At 33.4% G+C, this 5,754-nt stretch overlaps 1 long non-coding RNA gene across 1 annotated transcript; it reads right to left on the bottom strand.

Annotated features, from left to right (window-relative positions):
* Positions 1 to 208: 208 nt before the first annotated feature.
* On the bottom strand, positions 209 to 1,999 carry LOC121223824 (uncharacterized). Its single transcript, XR_005921258.1, has 3 exons — positions 1,908 to 1,999; positions 634 to 1,646; positions 209 to 541 (listed from the first exon to the last, which is right to left on the bottom strand). It is a non-coding gene; the product is annotated as an uncharacterized lncRNA (long non-coding RNA).
* Between the last annotated feature and the right edge of the window lie 3,755 nt (positions 2,000 to 5,754).

Raw genomic sequence — 5,754 nt, forward strand, 5'->3', positions numbered from 1 at the left:
ATATTTTGTAAAAAGAAATAAATTTAGTGGCAGATTACTTAGTGTTAAAAGTCAAATTAAGCCGCAAAGAAGAGTAATTTGTGTTAGTGAAAATTACATTTCTCTAAGATCCTATAAACTGTGGCAGCATATACTCATTGAAACATTTATAAATTCCAACTTTAAATATGAACTTATGAAAATCAAAGGCATTTATGCAGCAAGTATATTATGGGAATCTAATATAAATTTGCTGCTTTATAGTGAGCTTGTTAATTTTGAATAACTTTAACACTTCCACACTCCTCAAAGTTTTACAAAACCTATGGCATTCCATAAACTAACAGCATCTCTCTAATGCTTCAAACAAACAACATCAAGTAACCCGTCCTGGAGCATGCGACAAACCAAAACCGTTTCCCGATCGCTTTTGTCATGAGTCATCATATTCTGGATCTGCTGCACAATCTGCCAACAAACTGAAAATTAGTACCATGGCAACAAATTCACCATAATCGATTCTTCCATTCTGTAGAAGCAGAAAATCTTGAACATAGCAAACCTACATCAACAAAGAGCACAAGTTAAGCAAAGATTCAAAATCTTGAACATCTAATCCCGAAAGTAAGTCTTCAGCATTATTTACGATCTCACATTTTTAAGTGATGCCTCTGACATTCCTATAGGTTGATAAAGATCATCTCCACCACCAAACGCACAAGTAGAAACCGCAACTTTGCAACTTTGCATATAACTTTTGTCTTCATCAGATATTTTAAAACCACCATTTTCACTATAAAAACCGCAATGTATAACGACAGTCTCATTCACTTGACCAAACAATTTCCATACAGATATAAGCATAATCTAAACATTGGGAAATTTTCTTTGCTTTTAAGTCTTTTAGCTTCTGATCAGTGATGTTCTTTTGTGCTTTTATCATAACCACACCTTTTGTTGCTACATGAATTTCATTCTTCACCGTGAGCATCACCTAAAGGTAATGTCCATCAAATTTCAACAAGCAAAAGAACCCTCTGTTTTGACTACAAATCACTCAGAATCATTGTTATTGTCATATTTTGGTATGACATTTGGAATAAAAGAAAGCAAAACAACCCTCTTCATACCAAAATGCTTTAAATACAAGAAAGCTTATAAAAATTGAAGTATGGGAGAAATTTGATGCATAGAAATTGAAACATTCTTAGCTATATATATAGCCTTACAAAATAAACTAAGCAACACTCTGCAAAAGAAAAAAAAGAGTTGGAATGTAGATATCACATTAGTATAAAACTAATTTAATTTGATGCTTTTGTAATTTTTTCTTCACGATTTGTGTATTTAATCTGACAGTTATATTCCATACTCTATTCATGCAAATCATGCAGATCGATCCATATTTTTTATCAATATGATATAAACATTGGATTGAGTTGAAACTTAATGTGCATTATGAGTGCAATTACATTGTTGAACCATTCAAACAAGCTTTAAAATAAGGATAAGAGTTCTTAGTTCTTACCAGTGGCATGCCTTTCATGGCTCTTTCTTCCAAATATCTCGATGGTTTAAAGTAGCTACCTTACCTTTCTGACCATTTCTTGAGGCTCAAATAGATATGCTTCGACCCAACTGTATCTGCCCAGAACATGATACCACCACTGCAACCAAAGCTATTGTTTTATAAGACATGGTGAAAATAAGAGATCATGTAACTAACTATAACATAGAGAGTGCAAGAAACCAAATTCATTTTCTTATAGCAAATAGTGACTGAATTTGGCAGGCAATCTATTAGCAAATACTGATTCTTAATAGCAGATCATATAGTAGTTAACAATGGAACCATTAAATTCTCCAAACTTTAGAGACTATTCTTGAGTTCAAGTTGCAGAGACAAAAATTGGTGGCGAAGTAGTTACCAGTAGGATGGAAAGCTCATTCCGAGTACAGATGCAACATCAAGGTCTGATGCTCGAGCAACGACACCCTCATCCAAAACACGACATGCCTCTTTAATCGTTGGAAACAATACCATTTTGGTAATTTCTTCATCTGTAACTGATATAGGCTGTTGAATGAGACCCAACAAAAATAAATCAGAAAAACAACGAAAGATATAGAGTGTTTTTTTGTTCTTAAGGCATTGGCACACAGAATGCTTCCAGCAGAAAAAACATTGTTAATATACCTTTGAAATTCAAAGGTAGAAGACGTTTGTAGCTTCGCTCTAACCTCTGATTCTGGAGATGGGTGGAGCCGTGAAGGACCGGAGGTGGATCGGTGGAGGTGGATTGGTGCTGGAGGTGAAGGTTGATTTTCGAATTGAGGAAAAAAGGGAGGAGGGCAGTCGGGCATGGGGTTAGGGATTCTGATTTGGGGAAGAGGGGAAACGGGAAATGGGTGTTAAAGACTTGTTCAGAGAGGGAGCTGAAAAGAAGAAGACTGGGAGGGTAAAACAGGAAGGGTAAACTGAAGCAGCATCTAAACTGAGCAAAAGGGAGGGATTAGAAATCAGTGGATTTCACCGATTAGGTTAGTAATGGTTTAACCCCGTAATAGCAATACATTGAACCAAACAACGGATTAGAGGCGTAATAAGTGGGGCCCACCGATTAGGGGTGTATTTACGCCCACCGATTAGGGGTGTATTGGCAAACAACGGATTAGAGGCGTAATAAGTGGGGCCCACCGATTAGGGGTGTATTTACGCCCACCGATTAGGGGTGTATTGGCTATGCCAATACACCCAACCAAACATGGTGTAAGGGTCTGTTTGTTTGTCAGTAAAATGTTTTTCGTAAAATGATTTATTTTTCTGGAAAATGATTTACTGAAAATATTTTCTGGTGTTTGGATGAATCTGTGTAAAATATTTTCTGCTGTTTGGCAGATTTCTTGAAAATATTTTCCAGAAAAGTTGTTTTTACATATATTAATATATATTAATAAATTTTTATATTTTAAATTATTTTTACATATATTGTAATGATTTATTTATAATTAAATAAATAAAATTAAATATATAATAATACTCAATTATTAAGCTACAATATTAACCGTCATAAATTGAAAACAACCAATATCAAATAAATTATTTGTAATTGTGTTAAAAAAATAAAAAACAAGGATTGAATAATTATAAATTAGCTTTGAAACCACAATGAATAATAGAAATTAATAATATTATCCAAATGCATAATTAGTAGTACACCACATAGTAACAACATTGTCCAAGTGCATAACTAATATTACACCACATAAAAGTATCAATATCTTCAACCTTGAGAAAATTTTTGAAGCCAATTTTTTTATGCTTCTTACTTTTAACTAAAAAAGCTTTGGCCTCGGATTCATGACTTACTAGATAATCAAACACAGAACACAAGAAGTCATCATCAAACCCTTCTTCCTCCATCGACATCACTTGTTCGTAAAGTTGTGGTGTCTTTTCCGCAGTAAATTGTTCCAAAGCATTAGCAATTTTGCCAAGTTGTTCACCCACAAATTTAATTTGTTCATCAATGACAATTTCTTGAACACTTTTTCTTTTACGTTTGGATGTGCCAGATGAAGATACATTTGTTCTTACCTCTTCAGCCTCTTCATTGTCCCAGTCTACAGGCACTAAATCTTCATTACCATTATCCAAATCTGTGTCAGCAAATGTTCTGGCAAAACTCCCTATTGCCATATCTTTGCCAACAACCAAAGCCATTTCATCATAATGATCAATGCTTTTATTCAAAAAATGGTTCATACTTCTTGTGTGCCTGTTAGATATTATACACAATTAGAATAACAAGTAAAAAACAATTGAAATATACTTAACATATATATACATATATTACCATCACTACTGCATCATATGTCGCTCTATCACATGTGATCATTTTCATGTTATCATCCCATCCAAAACCACTTTCAACTCGAATTTTGCATATAATCTGCCACTGGTTTTTTATAGTCCTTAAATGATTTTCCACATGCTTCGCATTGCATTGGATTGGAATCTTTCAGAAATAGCATCGACAACTCGATTAATAGAAACTGCTTTGAAAGTATTAGAAGGCTTATTTCTTTTTCGGGACTCCTCTGCTAGAATTTTAAGGAAAACATGTTTCATCGGTTTTGTCCACCTGAATTGCTTGGAGGTCCCTTATTTGTTTCCCTTACCCATTCTACATTAAATAATTGTCATTGTCAATCATTTCAATATCCAACAAGCTTAAAACATAATAACAAATTCAATACCCAACAAACTTAAAACATAATAAAAAATTCAATATCCAACAAGCTTAAAGCATAATCAATATCTAACAAATTCAAGACATAATATCAAAAACCAACAAACTAAAATTTCAATATCATTATCCAACCAACATTAACAAAAAAAAAACAATTTTAATACTAAAACATACATAACATAGAAACAATAACCCTAAGCCCTAAACCTACCTAATATTTCTAGCCATATAATCAGTCCACATAGTTTGTGCAATTTCATCTCTCTTAGCAGACCATTCTCTTGATTCTTCTCTTTCTTCTCGCTCCATGTGAGTTGGTATTATCAAATCAGACTCAGACGCCTTGTATAATCCTTGATTAAGTAAATCACTAGGATCAACTCCCATTATATGATTATGAATGATACAACAAGCCAAAACTATATCTACTTGAGTTTGAAAATTCCAAAATGGTTAAGCATCTAATACACGAAACCGTTTCTTCAAAATCCCAAAAACACGTTCAACAGTGATTCGTAATGATGAATGACGAAGATTAAAGAGTTCCTTTGCATTTTCAGGCCCTTCAGCACTAAACTCTTTTAAATGATATCGGACACCACGATATGGGGTAATATATCCATTTCGGATGTCATATCCAGCATCAGCAAGATAATATTTACCTACAATTTTACAATACATAATTAATACTAATAAATTATAAGCTTACTAGAACTATTTGCTATTTAATGATAAATATTACCTTCCGGAATTCTTAATCCTCCTGGACGTGAAAGTGCATCACTTAAAATACGATAATCATGTGCACTACCTTCCCAACCAGCTAGAACATAGGAAAATTTCAAATCAAATGTAATGGCAGCCAATACATTTTGTGTCGTCCCCCCTTTACGGCTACGAAATCTTCCTTGAATGCTAAGTGGAGCGGATGCACGAATATGAGTTCCATCTAATGCTCCAATACAATCTTTAAAATAAGGATAAAACCTTGGATTGTTTCTAATTTCACTAGGAGTTGACTCATTAGGTAATCTAATAACTAGTCTATACAATTTCAAAATAGCTCTCAATACAACCCTAAAGTAACGGTGAACTGTCTCAGTTGATCTATAATATCTAGATCCAATCACTCAAAATCTTACATTATGACCAATTATATGTAAAAATATAACTACTTGCTCCCAAATATTGACAGATTTAGATGGTTGTAACAAATTATTCCTACTAAGAATATCACATAAATTAAAAAAGACGATCGGTCTCATCCCTATCACATCAATACAATGCTGGTCACCACTATATAAAATACTATTAATATAATTTTCTCTTTCATAATCTCGATTCACATGAGGGCGAGAAGCAATTTCCTTCCTAGTTTCTAATTTTTTAATCCAAAGAGCCCCAAAAGCTAAAACTAAAGCCACGACTCCGACAATTGCATTTTGATGTTGATTACGATCCATCTACACAAAATAATGTCACACAAATATATGATGACTAAAAGAAAGATGCAAGATTTTCA

This window comes from Gossypium hirsutum, chromosome D11 (assembly GCF_007990345.1).
Source record: "Gossypium hirsutum isolate 1008001.06 chromosome D11, Gossypium_hirsutum_v2.1, whole genome shotgun sequence".
Taxonomy (NCBI): Eukaryota; Viridiplantae; Streptophyta; class Magnoliopsida; order Malvales; family Malvaceae; genus Gossypium; species Gossypium hirsutum.